The sequence below is a fragment of the Piliocolobus tephrosceles genome, chromosome 4 (assembly GCF_002776525.5).
Source record: "Piliocolobus tephrosceles isolate RC106 chromosome 4, ASM277652v3, whole genome shotgun sequence".
Lineage (NCBI taxonomy): Eukaryota > Metazoa > Chordata > Mammalia > Primates > Cercopithecidae > Piliocolobus > Piliocolobus tephrosceles.
The window spans coordinates 158,687,053-158,713,894 of record NC_045437.1 but is presented as its reverse complement, the minus strand read 5'-3'; the positions used below and the strand labels follow the sequence as shown (position 1 = coordinate 158,713,894).

Below are 26,842 nucleotides of genomic sequence, written 5' to 3'. Positions count from 1 at the left end.
ACCTGGAACTCCTGGGCTCAAGCAATACTCACGCCTTAGCCTCATAAGTAGCTGGGATTATAAGCACACCAAGCCCAGCTAATTTTTAATTTTCTTTTTATAGAGACAGGTCCTTGCTTTGTTTCCCAGCCTGGTCATGAAATCCAGGCTCCAAGTGATCCTCCTGCCTTGACCTCCCAAAGTCTGGGGATTATAGCCATGAGCCACCATGCCCAGCCGTAAAACAAGTATTTTACAAAATTTGACAGCTATTCATACTTTTAAAAATTACTTACAATTTTTAAAAAGAATTTTAAAATTTTGGTACATTAGTAGTAGATGGAAACTTCCTTAACTTGATTAGAGTATCTATACTAGAAAATCTAAAGAAACATCATTCTAAATGGGAAAATATTAAAAGCATTCCTTTTTTTTTTTTTGACATGGAGTCTCACTCTGTTGCCCAGGCTGGAATACAGTGGCGCGATCCTTGTTCACTACAACCTCTGCCTCCCAGGTTCAAGCGATTCTCCTGCCTCAGCCTCCTGAGGAGCTGGGACTACAGGGGCATGCCACCACGCTTGGCTAATTTTTGTATTTTTAATAGAGACAGGGTTTCACCGTGTTGGTCAGGCTGATCTCAAACTCCTGACCTTGTGATCTGCCCATCTGGCCTCCCAAAGTGCTGGGATTACAGGCATGAGCCGCCACGCCTGGCAGAAGCATTCCCCTTTAAAACAGGAATGAGATGAAGATTCCCCTATCATTTTTTCTATTTAATCTTCATTGGTGGTCCTAACCAGTGCAGAGGCATAAGGATTGTCAACGAGGAAATAAAACTGTATTTGTGGTTGATATGATTGTTTACATAGAAAATCCCAAATAATTTTCAAATTAACAAGATGTCTGATGTAAAACAAAAGTCAATTGCATTACTACATACTAGCAGCAAACAACTAGAAAACATAAAGAGAATAAACTGTTTACAGTAATATCACAGAATATCAACTACCTAGGAATAAAGCTAATAGAAGTTAGCCAAGACCTCTTTAGGGGAAATTATTATAAAACATTGTTAAGAAATACGAAAAAGTTCTGAATAAATGGAGAGATATACCTGTGTTAATGTGTAGGAAGACGTATTATTATGAATGTGTCAATTGTCCCCAAATTTATCAAAATATCCAATGTAATTCCAATTAAAATTCCTACAAGAGCTTTAATGGAACTTGATAAGATTTCTCTAAAATATATATCGAAGAATAATAAGTGTCCATGAATAGCCAGGTTACTTTTTTTTTTTTTTTTGAGACAGAGTCTTGCTGTGTCACCCAGGCTGGAGTGCAATGGCGCAATCTCGGCTCACTGCAACCTTCACCTCCTGGGTTCAAGTGATTCTCCTGCCTCAGCCTCTTGAGTAGCTGGGACTACAGGCATATACCACCACGCCCGGCTATTTTTTGTGTTTTTAGTAGAGATGAGGTTTCAACATGTTAGCCAGGATGGTCATGAACTCCTGACCTCAGGTAATCTGCCCACCTTGGCCTTCCCAAGTGCTGGGATTACAGGCATGAGCCACCACAACCGGCCAGGTTATTTCTAAAGAAGTATCAGAGAGAGAGGATTTGTCCTGGTAACTATCAATATTTATTATGAAACTAAAATTAGTAAGATGGTGTGTGATTGGTGCAGCATTAAAATTAACCAATGAAATAGAATGGCTATCTTAGAAACAGACCCACACATAAATGTTTGATATATGACAAAGATGCCATGTCAGAAAAGTGAGGAAAGGAGAATCTGTTTAATAAATATAGCAGGAAGAAACTGGATTCCTACCTGCCACTATATAAAAAAAATCTCCTCCATTTGATTCGATGACTTTACTGTCAAAAACAAAAGTTAAAAACTCTTTGTAATTAACATCTACTAAGCAATATTAAAATTGAGAACTTTTGTACAACAGCTTTATTGATCAGAAAAATGCAAATAAGGACTACAGAGATTAGCTGGGTATGGTGGTGCATGCCTGTATCCCTAGGTACTCAGGAGGCTAAGGTGGGAGGATCACTTGAGCCCAGGAGTTCGAGGTTGCAGTGAGCTATGATTGCACCACTGCACTCCAGTCTGGGCAACAGAGTGAGATGCTGTCTCTAAAAAAAGAGCATAGGGAGACATCATTTTACGTTTATTCAAAAGACAACAACTTAAGGAGTCTGTGCTAAGTATTGGGAAGGCTGTGGATCCAACGAAAGTTGGTTCTGGGGCATAATGGGTACTAAACAACAACAAAAAAAGAAAAAGCAAATTGGCAAATTGTGTCATTATCACTCCAAACTGAATATTCCTATACCCTATGAGCCAACAATTCTACTGTTAGGTATACATCAAGAGAAACTCTTGCACATATACAGCAGGCACCAGGTACAAGAACAATCAAAACTCCACTTTTTACAAAAGCAAAAACTTGGAAACAACCCATACGCATGCCCATCTACAGAAGAGTGGGTAAATAATCTGTGGTATATTTCAACAGAAAGTGTTACACAACAATCAAAATAAGTAATTTACAATGACAGCAACAATATGAACTTATACTGACACTATTATATTGATCTGTAGTCCCAGCACTTTGGGAGGTTGAGGTAGGAGGATTGCTTGAGCTCAGGAGTTAGAAACCAGCCTGGTAAGCATAGCAAGACCTCAGGGTCTCTTAAGAAATCCTATGGTAATATTGGCTCAGCAGTTACAATAAAGATACCACATGAATCCAGCATGTCAACAAAAGGGGGAACTGGAGGGAGGGACAGAGAGGGAAGTAGGGTTATATGAGAACCCTCTGTACTTTCCACTCTGTCAACCTAAAACTGCTTTTAAAAATTTCATTAATTTAAAATTTTTTAAATACATTTTTAAAGAATATATAGATACAATAAAACTATATAAAAACAAAGCTAAGAAATGATGAGCAATAACATAGCTACTTATCAGAATTCTTAACAAATAAATGACTTATTTTAACATTTTGTGTATTGGTTTTATTCAATTACAATATATCTGTTAACAGAATGTGAAACTTGAACTGAAATTCTTTTGTACTGTGCAAAAGAATATGTTGGGCAGGTCTTGACTGGAGTAGAAGGCCATAACTGGAGTCTTGACTGGAGTAGAAGGCCTCTTGGAGTTCCTTCTTTTCTACACCAAGAAATCACTGTGGAGATCATTCTTCTTACTAAAGGTAATCATTTTCAAGAAAACTTTCATCTTTTCCCCATTTAGAAAATTTCCATCAGCTTGTCAAACAGCCAAAATGTTAACATCAAGTAAGTTAATTTCCTTTCTCTTTTAAGCCATCAGCCTCTTCTAACAAGTTCTTACATTTTTATCTTTGCATTTAACATGCTCTTTAGTAGGATAGAATATGCAATTTTATATTGTGAGAGAAAGCAAAACTAAAAAAAGAAAAAAAAATTGTCTGGGAGACAGTACATGAATAGCAGACTACTACATAGAAATAACATTGCCCAGGTTGAATCCCATATGTGTGCAATTACTCTTCTAAGGAGATAACTCCAGGTAATATAAAACTGTTCCAATTAATAAAAAATAAACCAGGGGCTGGGTGTGGTAGCTTGTGCCTGTAATTCCAGCATTTTGGAATTCTGAGGAGGGTGGATCACTTGAGCCCAGGAATTCAAGACCAGCCTAGATGCATAGTGAGACCTTGTCTCTACAAAAAAATAAAAATTAACTGAGCATGGTGGCACATGCCTCTGGTCCTAGCTACTTGGGAGGCTGAGTTGGAAGGAGGATCACTTGAGCCTAGGAGGTCAAGGCTGAAGTGAGCCATGATTGTGCCACTACACTACAGCCTGGGCAACAGAGCAAGACCCTGTCTCAAAAAAAGTAAGAAGTAAAAAACAAAGAGAGAGAGAATGAGAGGAAGGAAGGAAGGAAGGGAGGGAGGGAGGGAGGGAGGGAGGGAGAGAAGGAGGAAAGGAGGGAAGGAAGGAAAGAATCACGTAAGTACTATAATTTCATTTCAAGATCTCACATACTATCTTTTATGAATGAAGGTTACAAGCAGCTGATCGAGGATAATTAATTAAAGTAATTAAAGCAAGACTATTTTAAAGTTCAAAGGTTTTGTATGATATATTAAGCATATGTTCATATATTTGAACTTTACTCTTAAAGCAACATCATTAGTACATTTTGTCCTCCTGCCTGACTCATTATCATATTCAAAAAAAGGTCAAACTCCTTATCAGCCAGTTGCTGTGGCTCACGTCTCTAATCCCAGCACTTTGGGAGGCCTAGGTGAGTGGATTGCCTGAGGTCAGGAGTTCGAGACCAGGCTGGCCAACATGGTGAAACCCCCGTCTCTACTAAAAATACAAAAAAAATTAGCCGGCCGGGCACGGTGGCTCAAGCCTGTAATCCCAGCACTTTGGGAGGCCGAGACGGGTGGATCACGAGGTCAGGAGATCGAGACCATCCTGGCTAACACGGTAAAACCCCGTCTCTACTAAAAAAATACAAAAAACTAGCCGGGCGAGGTGGCAGGCGCCTGTAGTCCCAGCTATTCCGGAGGCTGAGGCAGGAGAATGGTGTAAACCCGGGAGGCGGAGCTTGCAGTGAGCTGAGATCTGGGCCACTGCACTCCAGCCTGGGCCACAGAGCGAGACTCCGTCTCAAAAAAAAAAAAAAAAAAAAATTAGCCGGGCGTAGTGGCGTGCGCCTATAATCCCAGCTACTCAGGAGGCTGAGGCAGGGGAATTGCTTGAATCAGGGAGGTGGAGGTTGCAGTGAGCTGAGATGGCACCACTGCACTCCAGCCTGGGTGACAGAGCGAGACTTCGTCTCAAAAACAACAACAACAACAACAACAAAACTCCTTATCATGATCTAGTGCCTCTTTCTGCAGGTCCAGCATCACCTGGGCCCACATGCACCCTTCCTCTAGCCCTGAACTCATTCTGTAGTTCCCTAAAGGCATCAAACTCTCATATCTTCCTGATTTTATACATGTTGTTCTTCTACACACAGAGAATTTCACCTTTCCCTTCATTCTTGGGTAATTCCTCTCAAGCATCTGCTCTTTTAGGAATCCTTTCTGGACCCCCACAGGTTAAGTCAAATGTCCTCCACTAGATCTATCTCTATGATAATATTTCTCAACTGCCCAACTTCCTCTTCGCACAAGGGTAATGCTGGAGCCGGAAGCTGTGGTGACAGTTTCTTGATTCAGCAGCTTCCTGCCTAGAGATAGAGCCAGAGCAGGGGATGGGCAGAGTCTGCATGTGACTGCAGGACCTCTGTCAGAGAATGAAGCACTCATCTCATGGTAAGGCTGGTATGAAAGCAAGGTCAAGATTGAAAGCCATATCCTAAATAGAGGGTTAAAAAAAGAGAAGCAGCATAAAGCTGTTTGGGTGTATGGGAGATGAGCTTGGGAATACCTCAGCAGCGAAGGGATGTCAGAGGTAGTATGAGGTGAAAAGAGCTGTTGGAATACGTAACAGTGCTGAATTGCTGGATTGTCTTCCACCATTCTTCATCACCATCCCAACAGCTTAAGGACAGAGATTTCTATCACGAACTCCCTACGACCTACCATAGCCACACAATAGGTAGTCAGCAAAAATCTGTGCATTGAATTGATCCTATTAACTCTCCCTTAAAGACCATTCTTTAGAACTTCTTACAGGCCTGGCACAGTGGCTGATGCCTGTAATCCCAGCCCTTTGGGAGGCCGAGGCGGGTGGATCACCTGAGGTCAGGAGTTTGAGACCAGCCTAACCAACTTGGTGAAACCCCATTTCTATTAAAAATACAAAAATTAGCTGGGTGTGCTTGCACATGCCTGTAATCCCAGCTACTCAGGAGGCTGAGGCAGGAGAATCGCTTGAACCCAGGAGGTGGAGGTTGTAGTGAGCTGAGATTGCACCATTTCACTCCAGCCTGGGCAAAGAGCGAAACTCTGTCTAAAAATAAAAAAAAAAAAAGAACTTCTTACAAAGGATATTTTCTAGGAAACCTCTCATCCTCATTATGAAGGATTGTCTTTTGACAAATACTTGCATTATGTTTTTTTGGAAATCTCTCATAGTCACTTTCAGTGTTCTATCTTGCATTATGCATGTTTGGATGTGTCCTATATTTTCCGAGTCCACTTTAGGAGACAGACCACTGTCTGAATCATCTCTGAAGATTCCACAGGGCTTTCTATCCAGTGGACACACCACAGATGTTTTTTTCTTTTTTTAAAAGTTTTATTATACTTTAAGTTCTAGGGTACATGTGCACAACGTGCAGGTTTGTTACATAGGTTTACATGTGCCACGTTGGTTTGCTGCATCCATCAACTTGTCATTTACATTAGGTATTTCTCCTAATGCTATCCTTTCCCCAGCCCCACACCACCTCGACAGGCCCCAGGACACACCACAGATTTTACAGATTCTTTTTCACATGTGTACAGAAATAATAAGTGTTGGCTGGGCACAGTGGCTCACTCCTGTAATCCCAGCACTTTGGGAGCCCGAGGCGGGTGGATCACTTGAGGTCAGGAGTTTGAGACCAGCCTGGCCAACATGGCGAAACTCTATCTCTACTAAAAATAAAAAAATTAGCTGGCCCTGGTGACCGGTGCCTGTAATCCCAGCCACTCGGGAGGCTGAGGCAGGAGAATTGCATGATCCCAGGAGGCAGAGGTTGCAGTGAGCTGAGATGGCGCCACTGTACTCCAGCCTAGGCAACAGAGTGAGACTCCATCTCAAAAAAAAAAAAAAAAAAAGAGAAAAAGAAAGAAAGAAAAAGAAAAGAAATAATAAGTCTTTAGGTGACTGCTGTGCATTGCTCCTATTACCCACCATTTCTGATTTGCTTTAGTCTTCATTCTTGCATAATGAGTAGGTTAACTTAGAAAGAAAAAACAAGCTTATGTAGAACCAAAAGTCTAGTCCAATGTTTTTAAAGGAAAAGCAAATGACATGAATATATAATCATCTACTGAAGTTACTTTAAAAAGCAATGAAGCCAACATGCTTTCTACAGTGCAAGATAGATTTTGTTTTAACCTAGTTATCATGGTTGCCAAGTATTACTTTAACTATGTAGCTTCGATTTGTGGTATGTTTTGGAAATGAAATTAGAAATCTGTGTACCACTTATACCCTGATCCTCTGATTGAAGTGTGACTCATTATAACTAAGAACTGATGGTTGAAAAAAAAATCCTGCAAGTTTGCTATGTGCCAGAGTGGGAAATACGTGTATGTGTGTGCTCATATATCTATAATTATCACTGATCATTTATTTGTGTTTATTTTATAATTAACAAAGAGTAAAGGAGGATTTGCTGAAATACTTATTTAAAGTCTAGTACTAAGCTGTCGGGTACCATAGTCACTAGCTACACATTCCTATTGAGCACCTGAAACATGGCTATTCTGAATTGAGATGTGCTATAAGTATAAAAAATTCTGAATTTGAAGTCTTACTTTTAAAAATGTAAAATATATCATTAATACATATTAGATTAATTGCATGTTGAAATGACAATAATTTTAAATAAATTATATTATTTAAAATTACCTTTACATTTTTTTCATGTAGCTACTTGAAAATTTAAAATTACATATGTGCCTTGAATTATATTTCTGTAGAATAGCATTGGTCTATTGTATGCCATAATTTAGTTACTTTTACTATTAAAAGATTGCAAGAGAGCCGGGCGCAGTGGCTCATGCCCGTAATCCCAGTACTTTGGGAGGCCAAGGCGGGTTCACGAGGCTAAGAATTCAAGAGCAGCCTAGACAACATGCTAAGACCCTGTCTCTACTAAGAATACAAAAATTAGCAGGGCATGGTGGCGTGTGCCTGTAATCCCAGCTTACTCAGGAGGCTGAGGCAGGAGAATTGCTTGAACCCAGGAGGCGGAGGCTGCAGTGAGCTGAGGTCATGCCACCACACTCCAGCCTGGGTGACAGCGCAAGACTCCGTCTCAGAAAAAGAAAAAAAAGATTGCAAGGAAGTTGCGAAAAAAATTCCACTGTAATAATAGAGGCAATTTATTGATAGTCTACTGTGCTGCAGGCATTGAGATTTTATATGAATTATTAAATTTAATTATTGCCACATCTTATTAGGTAATTATATAGGCATTATTATATTTTATGATGAGTAGACTGGGACTCAAAGATGTTAAGAAAATTGCCTACAAGCCCAAGATCAGATAGTCTGCAAAACAAATCCATATCCACCTGACACTAGAGACCATTCCCTTTTTATTAAGCGATTTTGTCTTTCCTCTGTCTTTCGTCTTCAGAGACTGGCACCATATGCTACCAGAAATTCTATTACCACCCACAAATGAGAGGACTACCAGCTTGTTACTCCAAAATAATGTCACATTTGCTTTTTTGCCCAAGTGAAAATAACACAATAAGTCCCCATTTGCCAAATTATCAGGAATTCCATTCTTTTCCCATGGTTTCCCTCCCCTGTATAATCATAAACAAAAACCCAGGCTTGTTTACTAGTGCCTGAGAATTGATGCCTTTGTCTTTATGGCTTGACAATGGAGTGGAAACTCAGATACACTCTTGAAGCTGGAGGGTCACCTCAGAGCTAGTCTAGAGAAGAGTTGGGTCTGTCAGAGTGGCTGTGTTTTCTATTGCTGTGTGACAAATTAATACAAACTTAGTGGGCTGAAACAACATCTGTTTATTAGTTCATACTCTCTGTAGGTCAGAAGTTCAGCACAGCATGGCCAGGTTCTCTGCTCACAGTATCAGGCTGAAATCAAGGTGTTTGCAAGTCTGAGTTCTCATCTGGAGGCCTGGGGGAAAATCTGCTCCCAAGCTCTTTCTGTTTTTGGTAGAATTAGTTCCTTGAGGGTATAGGACTGAGGTCCTGTTTCCTTACTAGTTGTCGGCCAAGGGCCACTTTCTGCTCCTAGAGGCTACTTGCATTTTTTGCCATATGGCCCCACCCCATCTTCAAGTCAGCAACAAAGCATCATGTTCTTTTCATGCTTTGAATCCTTCTGACTTCTCTATCTGCCACCAGCCAGAGAAAACTCTTCACTTTCAAAGGCTCATGTAATTAGACCAGGCCCACTCAGATAATCTCCTTCCATTAAGGTCAACTATGACACACAACCTAATATAATCATAGGAATGCTATCTTATCCTATTCATAGGTTCTGGAGATTAGGACCCAGAGTATTGGGGAAAAGGGGTGGTGCATTTTTACAATCTGCCCATCACAGTCCTGGGGATTAGGTAGGGCATGTATGCCACCACAGTGACAGTGGCAGGGAACAAAGCCATCAGAATACTCCCAACTACCCAGACCAGCTAGTGGTGGGGTCAAAAGCAAGAGCTGAATCACTATGAGGCAGTAACACCTTCTGGGAGAGGCATGTAGATGGGTGTGAAGAATCCTGGTTTGCCATCTTCCAACTTTACTTCCAATTTTTACTCACCATGAACTTTCATTTTTTTAAAAAAATTATTATTATTTTAGTAGAGACGGGTTTTCACCATGTTGGCCATGCTGGTCTCAAACTCCTGACCTCAAGTGATCTGCCTGCCTCGGCCTCCCAAAGTGCTAGGATTAGCGGTATGAGCCACTGTGCCTGGACTCATCATGAACTTTCTTTATGAAAGCAATGTGTATCTTTGCGCTAGGAGGAAGTGGCAAGATTTCTGTTCCACTTGGTAATTTTTTTTTTTGAGACAGTCTCGCTCTGTCACCCAGGCTGGAGTGCAGTGGCACAATCTCAACTCACTGCAACCTTTGCCTCCCAGGTTCAAGTGATTCTCCTGCCTCAGCTTCCCAAGTAGCCAGGACTACAGGTGTGCGCCACCATGCCTGGCTAATTTTTTGTATTTTAGTAGAGATGAGGTTTCACCATGTTGCCCAGGCTGGTCTCAAACTCCTGAGCTCAGGCAATCCACTTGCCTTGGTCTCCCAGTGTTCTAGGATTACAGGGGTGAGCCACTGCGCCCGGCCCCACCTGTTAAATTTAAGGGCACCAAATCTCCAGGTGCTTTGAGAGTATCTAACAAGATACTCCATTTCTCCTCTTCCTGTATTCCTGGTGAACCACAGAGGTGGGAGACCCCCTGGTGCTTGCTGAGTGGCTTCCTAACACACACTGGTGCTAGTTCTGCTGGTTCTTCTGGGCTAATGGGCTTCCTCAAGATACAGGGAGACATATCCTCTCCTCTGCAGTCCTGTTGCTGAGTCTTAATTGCCAGCAGACTCCACTCCCTCTTGTTACCTGCCTTTTGCACTTCATCTTTCCGCACTCTTGTATGCCAGCCTGCCAATACTCAACTCAAGATCCATTGTGGTTCTTGCTCTCCCTGGGAAGAAGAACACACCTTTAAGATGCCAATTTCTGAACTTTTGCTCACTAAGCTTTGTGCTTTCTAAATTAGTGCCACATCCCCTTTCTCTTTATTGTTTTTTTTCTGTGTGAAATCTACCACAAGCTTTATCGCCTTTATTGTTTACTTGTTAGGTCTCTTTTAGCTGACTCATATTTTTAACTTTAACGAACACGTAAAGGAAACTTGTATTGCTACCATATATGTAAAACTGGTATTACTTGCCATATATAGATGTTAGCTGTTTAAAAAAAAGACAAAGGAGTTCTTACTTAGTCTGTAACTTGACTTAGCAGAGTGACCTCAAAAGGCTCCCTTCCTCTTCTCTGGTTGTCCCCAGAGGCATTTTGTTACAATTCCTAACTTTTTTTGGGGGGGGGCTGAGGGGCTGCAATGCAATTGGATCACAGGCTATGTGTTGAAGCTAGACAAGCTGCACGTACCCTAATCTACCTCTCTCCATCCTTCCACTCCCGAACCCCAGTGAAGTGTATCACCTAAAATCATCTCCCACACCACCAGAGGTGTGCAATACACAGTTTGGGAAACACTGATCTGACTACCTTCTTCACAGAGACCCACCTCGAATTCCTTTCCCTTTGAAAAAAACTTTTCTAACTAATTCAGACCCTCAGTGATCCCCTCAACCACATTCATAAAGCTACTGTGTCTATTTATTCAAATGTTGATGTGTGACATTTCATTAAAGACAAAGACCATGCTTTATACTGAACTTTTCCACAGCACTCGGTATGCTACCTGGCAAACAGCAGGCATTCAATGAATATTTGTGGTTTGATGAGCAGCAAGGGTCAGCCACAGGTAAGAGTGTAAAGCAAAATTTGACTTAGCTTTCCTTCCTATCTTTGGCTGCTTCAGTCACAGAAAGGACCACTGTCTATGGTTCTTCTGACAGTTGGTTATTTTCTCCTTTCTCAACACATTGCACAATTCCTGATTTTTCTCGATCTTCCCAAATCACAATTCATGTGCCATATGTCTCATTACCTTATTGACTAATTAGCTAAGATATCTGAGGTTTGCCATTAGATTTTTATGATGCTTGCCTGTGCCTTATTTTTTTTTTGGTATCTTCTATCACACTAAAAACAGACTATGTATACCTAACATACACTCAATAGATATACTGTATGTTGTATACATAAACAAATACATGTTGAATAATTTGTTTCTTGGAGTATGCCTGTTATATCTTTAGGAAAAAAATACTAAATTCCAAAACTAATTTATATAACATTGGTCAAGTGGATTTACTAAGTTTGCTATTAGTTAATGTTCACAGCACAAGTATAGAAAGCTTTGTAGTTCTGACTAAGAATAATAATAATTAAATCTTCCTTCTGCCTTTCCTCTTTCTTGTGATTCACTTGACCCATTCAGATGTTCCTATAAAGGAGCAATTTCAGTCTCTATAGCTTTACACAGAACTGGTGGTTTCTTCTCTTGTATCCCAAGCAATTGGTATATACGTCTAGTTAGGAATGATCATCTAATTTATCAGCAGACCTAGACACAACTGAGAATGAAAGAAGACACAAATAACTATTAAGCCAGGACAAGAGATTCCTGATAAATCAGGAAATATGGTTATACTACTTTGAATGTAGTTATCTATTAAATGTATGTCTCTTGTCATTCAACTGTAAAGCTGTGTTAAGTTTGGGCCTTATTTCTCTTAGCTTCTTTTGTTGCCTGGAATTGTGTCTGGCACGTTGTGGTGGTAGAAGAAAAGTTAGTGCTCCTTTAAAAATGTTCATTTACTTAAACATTATACTATATTAATGTAGAACTCATACCATCCCATTTGGGGCCTTTTATGAGCCATTTTCTCAATATTACAAATGTAGAACAATGAGCTTAATTATATGCTTCTGTAATGATAATAGCTAGCTTTTACCAGCACAGCTTGTGCCAGGCCTTGGGCTAACAATTTTACTTGAGTTCTCTTATATATTTCTCAAAACAGACCTCACAGTAATACTATTGGTCTCATTAAACTAGAAGAAAAGATAGGTTTAGAAAGAACTTTGTTCAGTGTCACCTAACTAATGACGCAGCAGAATTTGGATTTGAACTCCAGACTCTGACTCCATACACCATGTCTCCTTAATGTTAGAAAGAACTGCTATCAAATTTTGGAAAGCAGATTTAAAAAACATTAATAGTGGCCGGACATGGTGGCTCATGCCTGTAATCCCAGCACTTTGGGAGGCCAGGGTGGACGGATCACCTGAGGTCGGGAGTTCAAGACCAGCCTGGCCGATATGGTGAAACCCTGTCTCCACTAAAAATACAAAAATTAGCCAGGCGTGATAGTGGGTGCCTGTAATCCCAGCTACTCAGGAGGCTGAGGCAGGAGAATCACTTGAACCCAGGACAGGGAGGTTGCAGTGAGCCAAGATTGCACTACTGCAATCCAGCCTGTGCGACAGAGTGAGACTCTGTCTCAAAAAAAAAAAAAAAAAAAAAGAAGAAGAAGAAGAATAAAAAAAAATTAACAGGCCAGGTGCAGTGGCTCACGCCTGTAACCCCAGTACTTTGGGAGGCCGAGGCAGGCGGATCACCTGAGGTCGGGAGTTCAAGACCAGCCTGGCCGATATGGTGAAACCCTGTCTCCACTAAAAATACAAAAATTAGCCAGGCGTGATAGTGGGTGCCTGTAATCCCAGCTACTCAGGAGGCTGAGGCAGGAAAATCACTTGAACCCAGGAGACAGAGGTTGTGGTAAGCCGAGATTGCGCCACTGCACTCCAGTCTGAGGGACAGAGCAAGACTGTCTCAAAAAAAAAAAGAAGAAGAAGAAGAAGAAGAGGAAGAAGAGGAAGAAAGAAGAAGAGGAAGAAGAGGAAGAAGAAGAAAGAAGAAGAAGAAGAAGAAGAAGAAGAAGAAGAAGAAGAAGAAGAAGAAGAAGAAGAAGAAGAAGAAAAAATTAACAGGCCAGGTGCAGTGGCTCACACCTGTAACCCCAGTACTCTGGGAGGCCGAGGCAGGCGGATCACCTGAGGTCAGGAGTTCAAGACCAGCCTGGCCAACATGGCGAAACCCTGTGTCAACTAAAAATACAAATATTAGCCGAGCGCGGTGGCAGGTGCCTGTAATCCCAGCTACTCGGGAAGCTGAGGCAGGAGAATCATTTGAACCTGGGAGGTGAAGGTTGCAGTGAGCCAAGATTGTGCTATTGTACTCTAGCCTGGAAAACAAGAGCAAGACTCCATCTCAAAAACAAAACAAAACAACCAAAAATTAATAGTATACTTTTAGGGAAAATCGATTTGCTTTAAAAATTTTAAGGAAAACTTATTTAAGTAAAAGATTGCAGAATCAGGCCAATGTGGCTGTTATATGAGCTCAAGGCTATTTAGCAGTTGGTTAGAACAATGTGTTCCTTCCTGTTGTCTTTGGTGTAATGTTTCCACTTGTTATGGACTAATAGGAATGCAAAACAGTTTCTTCTGGACTATAATAGTTGCATTTACTTTTATCAGTATTTTCACTGTGTATTATGTGAGTAAATTATGAACAGTGTCTATTTTTTACCCTTGTCTTTCTTTTGGAATAAGATTTTACTCAGTAACAATTTTAAGGACAGTGTGCAGATGCATCATAATGACTCTAGAAAAATTTTATGGCAGGCGCGGTGGCTCACGCCTGTAATCCCAGCACTTTGGAGGCCGAGGAGGGCGGAACACGAGGTCAGGATCCTAGCCAACACAGTGAAACCCTGCCTCTACTAAAAACACAAAAAATTTAGCCGGGCATGGTTTCGGGCGCCTGTAGTCCCAGCTACTCGGGAGGCTGAGGCAGGAGAATGGTGTGAACCCGGGAGGCGGAGCTTGCAGTGAGCCCAGATCGCGCCACTGCACTCCAGCCTGGGCGACAGAGGAAGACTCTGTCTCAAAAAAAAAAAAAGATTTTCTGTTTCCAGCTGCATCCATGTCCCTACAAAGGACGCAAACTCAGAATCGGGAAGGGGATCATCACACATCGGGGCCTATCATGGGGGGGGGTGGGGGGAGGGATTACATTGGGAGTTATACCTGATATAAGTGACAAATTGATGGGTGCTGACGAGTTGATGGGTGCAGCACACCAACATGGCACAAGTATACATATGTAACAAACCTGCACGTTATGCACATGTACCCTAGAACTTAAAGTATAATAAAAAAAAAAAAGAAAAAAGAAAAAAAAGAAAAATTTTATTTGGTATTATTGTAATTACAAACTACAGATTAACATCGATGAAACACATTGTCAATGTTTTTATAAACAAAAGTCTATTTAATTTTATAAAAAAATCAAATTGTTATGTAATCTGTAGCTTTAAATTGTTTTAAATCATAAAGGATAAATTAAATGTATAAAGAGACTGCTATGAATATAACATTGAGCAAATAATTATGCACACATACTCTACAAAAAGTATCATCCAGGCCAGACGCCGTGGCTCACGCCTGTAATCCCAGCACTTTGTGAGGCGAGGAGGGCGGACTGTGTGAACCTGGGAGTTTCAGACCAACCTGGGCAACATAGTGAGACCCTGTCTACCAAAAATACAAAAATTAGCGAGGTGTGGTAGTGTGCGTTTGTAGTCCCAGCTCCTTGGGAGGCTAAGGTGGGAGGATCACTTGAGCCCAGAAGACAGAGATCGCAGAGAGCTGAGATCACACAGATTAGGCCACTGCACTCCAGCCTGGGTGACAGAGTGAGACCCTTCCCCCCTCCCCCCAAAAAAGTGTCAATTCAACTGAATGGCATTGTGTACTTGACTTTTTTTTTTTTTAACTGATGAGAAGGGTGTATGAATAGCTATAGCAACTGAAATTATATCGTGCTATTCAATCATGTAATGTTCTGTTACAAAATATGAAAAATCTGAAAATAAATGTTTACATAATGAATACTACCCTTTATAGGTAAATGATAGAAAATTTGCTATTTTTCATGGCTGAGGAAGGCATTCACAAAAGGTTACTACATTTGTAATTCAAAGGGAGGCTTATAAGCACATATATCAAGTTCAGGAATTTTCTGTTTTTTTTTTTGTTCTAGGAAATTTTTAGAATTAATAGTCTTTATGTAACCTCCCTATACTCTATCATGTTATTCTCATTCAATGAAATAGGATTGTAGTGTATCATTGGTCAAAAAACTGCATTAAATGTCAAGTAAATGGTTATCACTGTACTCAGAGTAGCTGTAAAATCAAAATGCTTATGGTATGATGTAGATAAAGATCTTATGGTTAACTGAAACAGAAACCAAGAGAAAATTTAAAATTAAAAAAATTGGTCATTTTTTGTTGCTTTAGTTTTTTTAATCTCAGGGAATTTTAAAATTTTTCATTTATTCTAGGCACTTGGGATACATCAGTTGAACAAAACAGACAAAAATCCCAGCTTCTACTAGAGAAGGCAGACACTAAAAGCTAAACATATCAAATAAATACAGTCATACCTCAGTATCCGAGGGGGACTGGTTCTAGGACCCCATCCAATATCAAAATCCTCTCAGGTCTATAATATAAAATGATATGGTATTTGCACACAACCCACATATATCCTCCTGTATACTTTATCTCCAGATTACTTATAATACAATGTAAGTACTATGTAAATAGCTGTTATATTGTATTGGGTTTTTTTGTATTTTTAAATTGTCGTATTTTTTTCCCCAAATATTTTCCATCTGTGGTTGGTTGAATCCAGGAACGCAGAACCCATGGATACGGAGGGCTGACTGTGAATGACAAAGATTGTTACAAGGTGGGAAGTGTCATGGGAAGAAAGGAAAAATAGCAAGGCAGGAAAGATTGAGAATTTTTTTTTTCTTTTGGAAACAGGTGTCACTCCGTCCAGCCCAAGCTGGAGTGCAGTGACCTGATGATGGCTCACTGTAACCTAACTCTTGGCCTCAGCCTCCAGAGTACTTGGGACTATAGGCATACGCCACTACACCAGGCTATTTTTTTGTGTGTATGTAGAGACAGGGTGTCGCTATGTTGCCCAGTCTGTTCTATTTTGAAGGTACAACCAACAAGACTTTCTTCACAGATTGAAAGTGAAAATGAGAGTATGAGAGGAGTTATGGATGATACAAAGTTTTTGACCTGAGCAACTAGAAATCCTCGCCATCAACCTAGAATGGGGAAGACCATACATTACGTATATATTCAAAGAGTACAGGTTTGAGAGCTTACTTCAGTGGCATTACACTCTCTCTATCCTTTTGACCTCACGATAAAGTTTTGTAGGTATTTTGGTGGACTGCTGGCTGCTAGATAGGGCACTCATGTTTCTGATTTTTGAGATATGTAAAATACGCACCCAAAGGAATCACAGAAGTCCAGTACATGTGTAATTTTCACGCATTTCAAATGCCAGGTGGATGATCTCGGCTTTAACCCAGTTAATGATGGATTGAACAATTCTGACTTTTACATGAAAAAGCAGTGGTCAGAGGATGGGATCTCAACTGCCACCGAGAGACCCCTCGTCCCACAACCGCTCAGCACCCACCCACCCTCGCCTGGGCGCGTCCACCGCCCCACAACGTGCGCAGACGTCGCTCCTCCGCAAGGCTGTCCGCGGCCCGGGCTGGGGTGGGAAAGGGCTCCCGCAAGCTCCCGTCCAGGTTTGGTCGCCATCTTTCGGAGCGTCCTTTCCCGCGAGTGCTGCAGCCCCGGATCTCAGGCGTCCGTTAGTTACAGAGGCCAATTCCTAACCCCCGCGGCTCGAATCCCTGAGGTCCCGCCGCCTGCCGGCCGACCCTCCCATCCCGGAGGTACGGCGGGGGCGGGGCCCAACCGGGGGTGGGGCCAACATTGCGGCCGCTGCAGCTGCGCAACGGCGCCCGCCCCTCCAGCCCCTCTAGGGGCGCGCGCCGCCTCTCGCTCCGCCCAACCCGCGCGCGAGCCTGGGCGGGGAGGGGGAGCAAGGAAGCTGCGAGCGCGCCGGGGAGCGCAGCTGCAGGCGTGGGGGCGGCAGGAGCCGGGGAGCCGGCGCTGAGAGGGGCTGTGGCCGGAGCGGGCGGCAGAGACAAAGGCGACGGTGAGTGTAGTGCCAGCCCCAGTCGCGCGTCGGCCCCCACGCCTCGCCCTCTCGGCCCCTTGGGCGGGGTCCCGAAGCCCCGAACCCTCGTCCCTGAGGGCTCTAGGGTGAGCGCGGCCCGGCCCTGCCAGCAGCGCGCTGCGGGCTGTGGGCTGAGCTTGCGTCTCCATTTCAGGTTTGGGCGAGGTCCTCATGCCCTAGGACCCTGCCTTAGGTTTTTTTTCTGTTCCCTCTGAGGAATGGTTACACGCTCATTTCATAATTCACGGCAGGCGGACGGCTGAGGCAGCCAACTGACTGCCTGATGTAAAACGGAAAGGCAGACCCCCTCCCCCCAACTTTTCAGGTCTGGAAGTCGGGAGGGTGGTGCGAGGGGCGGGCGGGGAGGGCCCGGGATCTCTAGGTGAGGGTTTCGGGGAGCAAAGACACCTGGCTGCGGAGCCCCGACTCTTCGCCGGAGGCGCCGGACGCGTTCGGTCCGCGGGTCCTGCCGCGGTTCGCCCCGGGCCCCGGGCGTGAAAGCCCTTGGCCACCTCGTCGCGGGAGCTCAGCTACTCTTACAGGTTGTTTTACCCAGTGCTTGCTGCTTTAAGTTGCGATTTTAGGCAACGGGTGTGGTAGGTAGCGGCTCCTTGATGCCGCATTCACAGCTGAAAAAAACCCCGATCCGCTGACTTCACTCTGTGTAAGAAACAACACTGGGGATTTCTCTTTAGCTTGCAATTACTTTAATTATAAGCTTTTTTAGGGGAATTTTGAGGGGTGATGTACAGTTTACAAAATTTAAATGTTTCGTTGAAGGACCTGGCTTATAGTATGTGCTCAGTAAAGTATTTGTTGAATGAATGAATCTTGAAATATCAGACAAAGCTTATCTCACATCTAGTAAAATTCAGGCACATATCCTCTTGATTATGATTAAGGAAATAATGTCGGCAAACAACATGTATTTTTGATATACGTTTGTTTTTAGTTTTTATCCCACATAACATACTGTTGTGAGTCAGTTCTTACTCTCAGTGCTATGAATACAGAAAATATATATCATGTGTGGATTTTCTCTTTTGGTTTGAGAGAGGTTGGTTTACATTTTCTGTTTCTTAAAAACAGGCCTTATTTCTAACCTTTAAAAATAATGGAGAAGATAAAGAGGGAGTGGGACTGTATTTTGACAACCAGCTTTCTATTTCATTATGAATAAAGAAGTTTATGTGTTTTTGAGAAGGGACTGTGGTATGGTCTTGCTGCTTTTTGAGCAAGGGAGAACTCTAAATTTGGGGGGGGGATCTAATGTTGCAGTAATATAATAAAATGTCACCATTTACTCAACAGATATTCACGAAGCACCTGTTTATGGGCTGAGAACTGTGTTGCACACTGTTTCTGGGCACAAGCAAAATCCACAATTATCCTTTTCTTAAACTTGAATGTCAAGTTCTTTCCCTATTATTGATGTCGCAAGTGGTGACTGTCTTAAACCCCTAGTGGCTATTTAAGTTGGGAAAGATGGCAGGTGAACTGCAGGAAGTGTAAATTCATAACAGCCTTTAAAGGTTAATAAGTAACTTTGTACAGCTAAAATTATTGGGTTAAGCTTTTATATTGTCAGTTTAATAGAATCTATCTACATTTTAAAACGAAGAGGAAGACATTTAATAAACTAGTGTTTTAATTCTCTCCCTCATCCCTATTAGGAGACTTTGGTACAGTGTATTTATTGAAGGGTAATGTACTTCTGGTCCTGTTTTCTGTAAATAATCTTTGTAATAACATTTTCTATTTTAAAAAACCCCCAAAGATAAACAGTGGATTCCTTTTCTGTAAGAAATATTTTAAAATAAAGCTTCATTTCAGGAATTTTATTTTGTCTTTGTGTTCACCATTTACAAATAAATGCAATTTATAAACTTGATAGTGCTGAAAAGGGAAGGATTATTAGCAGTAATTTGTGATTCCATATGTGGACTTTTAGTATTTCAACTGTGGTAAAACTACTAATTAAAAAGGATGAGATTTGTAGTTTTGCATTTATTCTGAACATAAGGTTGCATTGCCTATTTTAATCTATATATGTGTAAAAAGCAGTAATAATGTATTTATTTCAGGAATCCAGACTAATGTGATCCAGTCTTGATCATTATGAAATAATGTAGATGTTAATTTTTTTATAGATAGCTTTTGTATTTAAGTGGGCTCTTTTGACTGTTAATGCTTATAATACTTATTACATTGTTAAAGATAATGTTTACATTCAAATAGAACTTTCAGATTTTGGACTTACGGGCTATTAGCTGTTTTTTTTTTTTTTTTTTTGAGATAAAGTCTGGCTGGGTCACCCAGGCTAGAGTGCAGCGGTGCGATCTCGGCTTACTGCAACCTCCGCCTTTAGGGCTCCAGCTGTTCTCCTGCCTCAGCCTCCCATGTAGCTAGGATTACAGACATGCGCCACCACGCCCTATTTTTTGTATTTTCAGTAGAGACAGGGTTTCTCTCTGTTGTCCAGGCTGGTCTCGAACTCCTGTCTCAAGTGATCTGCCCGCCTCAGCCTCCCAAAATGTGCTGTGTTAGCTTTTTATTGTTGTTTCTAGAAATAATAAGGAAAATAATCCTTAAAATTGAATGATAGAGAATTGTAATACTTTTTCTTTAAATGTATATTTCTCGGAGGAAGAGTTACCTGACAGTGTACCACTGATAGTCTGGTGTTGATGACATACCTAATTGTAAATGGTGATAGTGATGATAAAGAACAAGTAAGTAAGGTGTGATGTGTTAAGTGAAAAGTGTTTGGCTTTTTTTTTTTTTTCTGGATAAGCACATTATCAGAATTCTTGACAATCAGCAGCTGCGTTAAAATATATTTTTCCAAGAAATCAGCACTTTATTTATTTATTTATTTATTTATTTATTTATTTAAGGCGGAGTCTCACCCTGTTGCCAGGCTGGAGTGCAGTGGCGCGATCTCAGCTCACTGCAACCTCCCCCTCCGTGGTTCAGGCAATTCTCCTGTCTCAGCCTCTCAAGTAGCTGGGACTACAGGTGTGCGCCACTACGCCTGGCTAATTTTTGTAGTTTTAGTAGAGATGGGGTTTCACCATGTTGGCCATGATAGTCTCGATCAATTGACCTCATGATCTGCCTGCCTAGGCCTCCCAAAGTGCTGGGATTACAGGAGTGAGCCACCACCCCGCCCATAATTTTTTTTTTTTGTACCTTAAAAATACTAGTGTTTTCAAAGTATTGTTCCTTCCTCGGAGTAGTTCGTAATGTTTTGAGGCTAAATAAATTTCACGATTATCTTGTGTTATAATTGCTGGAATATTTGAAATGTTGATGTTTTCTTCATCAGAGTGTATGTGTCTGTTGGGGAGAAGGTAGTTCATTTTTTTGTAAGACTTTTTAGAGTGATTTAGAAAGCATTTCTTTTTCCTCAGATGTAATTAATAAAGTGATTTATTATGATACTGACATGGCATATTGCAGCTGTGCTCATATTTGCCTGTGTAGATAGTGAGAGTTTTAATTTAAAAAAGTTTATTTAAATACTTCATAACTAATTTCTCACAATGTTTTCTGAAATGGGTTGCTGTTATGTTTTCAAGTTCCAGTTGTGTTTTTTAAAATTATGAAAGCGTTTATTTAGATTCCTCATCTGCTTTAAGATGAATCTGGGATATTTTGTTAAGGTTTCATAAGAGTTTTTTCAAAATTAAAAATGCAAATTGGTTTTGATCTGCTGCATTGTTCTTATTCTCAATTTTCATGAAAGAAGTATTTTAACATAATTTTATTGAACATTGAATGTTAGTAATGTTTTAGTCAGTCTCAGAGGGAGACATTATAGTTTTCCTGTGCCTTCTTGAGAGGAACTTGAGAGAAGCACATGCACGTGCTTACTTTTTTTTTTTTCTTTTTTCTTTTTTTTTTTTTTTTTTTGAGACAGTCTTGCTCTGTCCCTCAGACTGGAGTGCAGTGGCGCAATCTCGGCTTACCACAACCTCTGTCTCCTGGGTTCAAGTGATTCTCCTGCCTCAGCCTCCTGAGTAGCTGGGATTACAGGCGTCTGCCACCATGCCTGACTAATTTTCATATTTTTAGTAAAGACGGGGTTTCTCCATGTTCGTCAGGCTGATCTCGAACTCTTGACCTCAGGTGATCCACCCACCTCAGCCTCCCAAAGTGCTAGGCGTGAGCCACCGCGCCCAGTCAAGCTTATTCTTAATACTTGCTAGTTAGGTGAGGGCATTTTTTTTTCTGATATTTTTCATACTACCTGGAAAAATGTGGAATTTAACTTTTTATTTTTATTTTTTGAGATAGAGTTTCACTCTTGTTGCCCAGGGTGGAGTGCAAAGGCACGATCTTGGCTCACTGCAACCCTCTGCCTCCCTGGTTCGAATGATTTTCCTACCTCAGCCTCCTGAGTAGCTGGGATTACAGGCATGCACCATCATGCCCGGCTAAGTTTGTATTTTTGGTAGAGATGGTGTTTCTCCATGTTGGTGAGCTGGTCTCGAACTCCCGGCTGCAGGTGATCTACCTGCCTCAGCCTCCCAAAGTGCTGGGATTAGAGGCATGAGCCACCACGCCCAGGTTGCTTTTAAAAAAAAAAAAAACAAAAAAACAAAACAGAGTCTGTTGCCAGGCTGGAGTGCAGTGGTGCGATCTCGGCTTACTGCAACCTCCGCCTCTTGGGTTCAAGCAACTATCCTCCCTCAGCCTCTCGAGTAGCTGGGACTACAGGTGTGTGCCAACATGCCTGGCTAATTTTGGTATTTTTAGTAGAGATGGGGTTTCACCATTTGGCCAGGATGGTCTCGATCTCTTGACCTCGTGATCCGCCCACCTTGGCCTTCCAGAGTGCTGGGATTACAGGCGTGAGCCACCGTGCCAGGTCAGGAATTTAGCTTTTAAATTATTAATTTTATGCATCCTGCCACCTTAGTTCAAAGCTTAAGTATACTTGAATCTTTCTATAATACTAACAGATAATGAGTAGTGCAGGATTTAGCTGAGACTGCTTTGGGCCCCCATCCAAAGGGAGTTCCTGAATTGAAATGCCAAAAAGACTTGGTAATAAGTTGTCTTAATCCTGACGCTGTAAAATACCTGTTAATGTATTTTAGTCAAATAGATTATGGTAAAACATACTCCCTCTTTTTCCTAGAAAGTATTAGGTTAAGATCATATTAAATCTAGGTACCTTCGAAAGTAACTGAATGATGAGCCCTGATGTATCTGTTTTCTTGCTTTGCCCACTTAGAAACTCATGCTGTGATTTCATATGAAATCTGTATGATCGAATTTTTGTATCTTGTGCTAAAACATAAAATTATTGACCAGGCATGGTGGCTCATGCTTGTAATCCCAGAGCACTTTGGGAGGCTGAGGTGGGCAGATCACCTAAGGTCAGGAGTTTGAGACCAGCCTGGCCTGTGAAACCTTGTCTCTACTAAAAATACAAAAATTAGCTGAGCATGGTGGAGCATGCCTGTAATCCCAGCTACTTGGGAGACTGAGGCAGGAGAATCATGGGAACCCGGGCAGAGGCTGCAGTGAGCCGAGATTGCACCACTGCACTCCTGCCTGGGCAACAGAGCGAGAGTCCATCTCAAACAAAACAAGCTGAGCGCAGTGGCTCACACCTGTAATCCTAGCACTTTGGGAGGCTGAGGCAGGTGGATCATCTGAGTTCGGGAATTTGAGACCCACCTGGCCAATATGGTGAAACCCCATCTCTACTAAAAATACAAAAGTTAGCTGGGCGCAGTGACTTATGCCTGTAGTCCCAGGCACTCGGGAGGCTGAGGCAGGAGAATTGCTTGAACCCAGGAGGTGAAGGTTGCAGTGAGCTGAGATGGTGCTACTGCACTCCAGCCTGGGCGACGGAGCGAGACTATCTCAAAAAAAACCCAAAAAAACCAAAAACAACTGGCCAGGCTCGGTGGCTCATGCCTGTAATCCCAGCATTTTGGGAGGCCTAGGCGGGTGGATCAAGAGGTCAGGAGATCGAGACCATCCTGACTAACATGGTGAAACCTCGTCTCTACTAAAAAATACAAAAAATTAGCCGGGCGTGGTGGCGGCCGCCTGTGTTCCCAGCTATTAGGGAGACTGAGGCAGGAGAATGGCGTAAACCCGGGAGGCAGAGCTTGCAGTGAGCCGAGATAGTGCCATTGCACTCCAGTCTGGGCAAAAGAGTGAGACTCCATCTCAAAAAAAAATAAAAATAAAAAAATGGAAACAACAATATAAAGTTTTTTTTGTTTCATTTGACTTAATAAAACGTTCACTTTTTGTTTAGTAAAGCAAAAATGAATTTTGAGTACATTCAACATTGTGTATGTTTTACACCGTATATATAGTGGGAATTTATGGGTATCTGTAGAACTGAAAGGTTTAATGGGTGGACCTTGGTAACGTTTAAGCAAAAAACAACTTTCACTGTGCCTTCAAAACCCTCCCTGTAGACTGTGTCTTTCTCTGCTTCTAGATGAGCTTTTAGCGTGATCAGATAGCCTTTTAAGTCACTTTTAGGTAACAAAAAGTCTTCTGGCCACTTGTCAGTCTTATTTTAGTCATTAGAAGGTATAGTATAGTAGTATTCAAACCCTTGTACCTTTCAGAACTTCTCTTTGGCTCAAAACTGCTTTGAACCTAGAAGCTTGTTTTGGAAAGGAAGAGTCCTAGTTAGTTGGCTTCTCTTTTTACTTTGCCAGGTCTTCTTCTGTATGGTATTCCTACCACTTCAGGATGCAGCTCAGTGGAGAAAAGATACAGGGGGGAAGTTGGGAAGGTATAATTTTATTGTGGCTCATCTGATTGTGATCTGGCATTTTTGCCTTCTGAGTTGGCCAAGTTGTGCAAAGCTGACTCTTTCTTCAGGAGTGCTGGAAATGGTTGAGGAGTCTATGTCTAGGAAGCTCCAGCTGTAATTCCTGAGATACAGTTCTCCAGCTTCAATTTAGCCTTCCAGTTTCCTTTATCTTGAAGGTTCATTTTGCCCAGGGTGAGATTTTTCTTTAGTCTTGAAGATAATTCTGTAACATTTTAACCAGAACTGCCTATGCTTTATTGAGGATATTTCATAGACACAATTTCAGTAATTCCACTGGGGTCTCAGCATCTGTCTTTTCAGCTCCTTCCATAATATACAGTATAGACCCTCTGAATCATCAGATTTCACATCTGAGGATTTAGCCAGCCAAGGATAAAAAGTATTTAAAAAGAAAAAACGGTAAGAACAACAAGGTAAAAAGCTACAGTATAACAATTATACGTGGCATTTATATTTGATTAGGTATACATAGTCTAGAGATGATTCAAAGTATACGGGTGGATGTGCCTAGGTTATATGCAAATAGCGTGCCATTTTATGTATGTAAGGGACTTCAGCATCCGGGGATTTGGGCCAGGGTGGGGCGGGGTTCCTGGAACCAGTCACCCATGGATACCAAGGGATGGCTGTAAACGTTTCTTCAATAGTACTTCTGTATGTCTGCTATCTGTAATCCATCGCTGCGACCGCCTCTATGCTGTCCCAAGACCACCTCCTTCCACATCCTCACTTGAGTATTTACCATGCCTTAAATTCGTGGTCCACTATTATAATTTCTCCTTTTCATACACATTCAGCTCCCTTGCAGCATTCTTCCATTGTAATTCACCTGGCCAAACCCCCACCCCCACACCCTTCGTATCCAGTTCTCCATCTGTTCTAGCCTACACCTGGGAAGTTGAGCGTGCTTTGAGGAAAACACACCCAAGCTGACCCAGCTCTCCCTTTAAATTCATGACCACTGACCTAAGGAGGGCCCTTTGTGCTGCTGGTTATTTTTGTTTTTGTTTTTGTTTTTGTTTTGTTTTGTTTGTTTTTTGAGATGGAGTCTCACCGTGTCACTCAGGCTGGAGTGCAGTGGCGCGATGTCGGCTCACTGCAACTTCTGCCTCCGAGGTTCAAGTGATTCTCCTGCCTCAGCCTCCCGAGTAGCTGGGATTACAGGTGCCCATCACCACGCCCGGCTGATTTGTGGTTTTTTTTTTTGTTTTTTTAGTGGAGGTGGGGTTTCACCACGTTGGACAGGCTGGTCTCGAACTCTAACTCCTGACCCCAAGTGATCTGCTTGCCTCAGCCTCCCAAAATGCTGAGATTAAAGCCGTGAGGCACTGCACCTGGCCTAATCCTTCTATAATCCTAGTACGTTTCCTGATTGAATCACCACAGATGACTTTTAACGCCTCTTGTCAAACCTCTAGCATCCCTTTTTTACTCTTCATTTTCAGCTCATGACCTTGTTTCCTGTATATCAAAAATGAAAGCAATCAGAAGAAAACTTTTACATGTCTCCTTGTATCTTTACCCATACTTTGCCTTTCCTACTACTCTGTCATCATGGTCTCCACTTGTGCCCCTTTCTCCTCTTAAGGACATTGCACTGCTTCAGTATTCATCTCATTCTCCTGCATGCTAATGAGCTGTGTCATTTCCCCATTTCTACTGGATTATCCCTATCAGCATATAGATATACTGAAATATCTCACATCTTTAAAAAAAAAAACATTTTCAGATGCCACATCTTCCTTTAGTTACTCCTCTCCAAAAAGGTAAATATTTGTTGTCATCAGTGCTCCCTGTCTTGTTTGGATCCACTACAATCAGCTTTTTTTCTCATTCGTTCTACCATAGCAGCTCTTTTTGAGACTATTAAGTGACTTTGTTGGTGGTAAATTCCCTAGTTCTCAGCCTAATCTCAGTGGATGTAGATGCAATAGAGCATTTGATGTGGTTGATAACATCGTGTTTGAAATCTTTCTTCCTTTTGTTTCTGGCATATTACTGCCTATTTTCAGTTTCTTTTGTTGGTTCCTTTTCGTTGCCCCAACTTCTGAAAAATGAGACAGTGTTTCAGGGACATATGTTTAGACCTCTTCTATATATTTAGTTTTAGTCCCCTGCGATCTCATTCTGTCTAGCTAGAATTATATACATATATATATATTTTTTTTATTTTTTGTAATTTTTTTTTTTTTTTTGAGACAGAGTCTTGCTTTCTTGCCCAGGCTGGAGTGCAATGGCGTGATCTTGGCCCACTGCAACCTCTGCCTCCTGGGTTCAAGTGATTCTCCTGCCTCAGCCTCCCAAGTAGCTGGGACTACAGGTGTGGGCCATCACGCCTGGCTTATTTTTGTATTTTTAGTAGAGACGGGGTTTCACCATGTTAGCTAGGCTGGTCTCGAACTCCTGACCTCAAGTGATCTGCCCAACTCGGCCTCCCAATGTGCTGGGATTATAGGCGTGAGCTACTGTGCCCAGCCTTTTTTTTTTTTTTTTTTTTTTAAATTTAAAAAGTTTTTTTTTGCCTGGTACTTTGGCGTCTGCGTTTTATCCGCA

The 26,842-nt window shown here is 41.7% G+C and overlaps 1 protein-coding gene across 18 annotated transcripts in view; it reads left to right on the top strand.

The window, feature by feature from the left end:
- Nucleotides 1-5,223: 5,223 nt before the first annotated feature.
- The window catches only part of CDC42SE2 (CDC42 small effector 2), a 150,194-nt gene continuing 128,575 nt past the window's right edge, over nt 5,224-26,842 (top strand). For 8 of the 18 annotated variants that reach the window (XR_002727581.2, XR_002727580.2, XR_002727583.2 and 5 more), the window contains exon 1: nt 17,280-17,451. The gene's annotated coding sequence lies outside the window, so the exon portion shown is untranslated. Of the gene's footprint in view, nt 5,327-16,785; nt 17,452-17,879; nt 18,015-26,842 lie in introns of those variants that run through there. The other 10 variants (XR_002727587.3, XR_002727595.3, XR_002727588.3 and 7 more) reach the window with 6 other exon arrangements.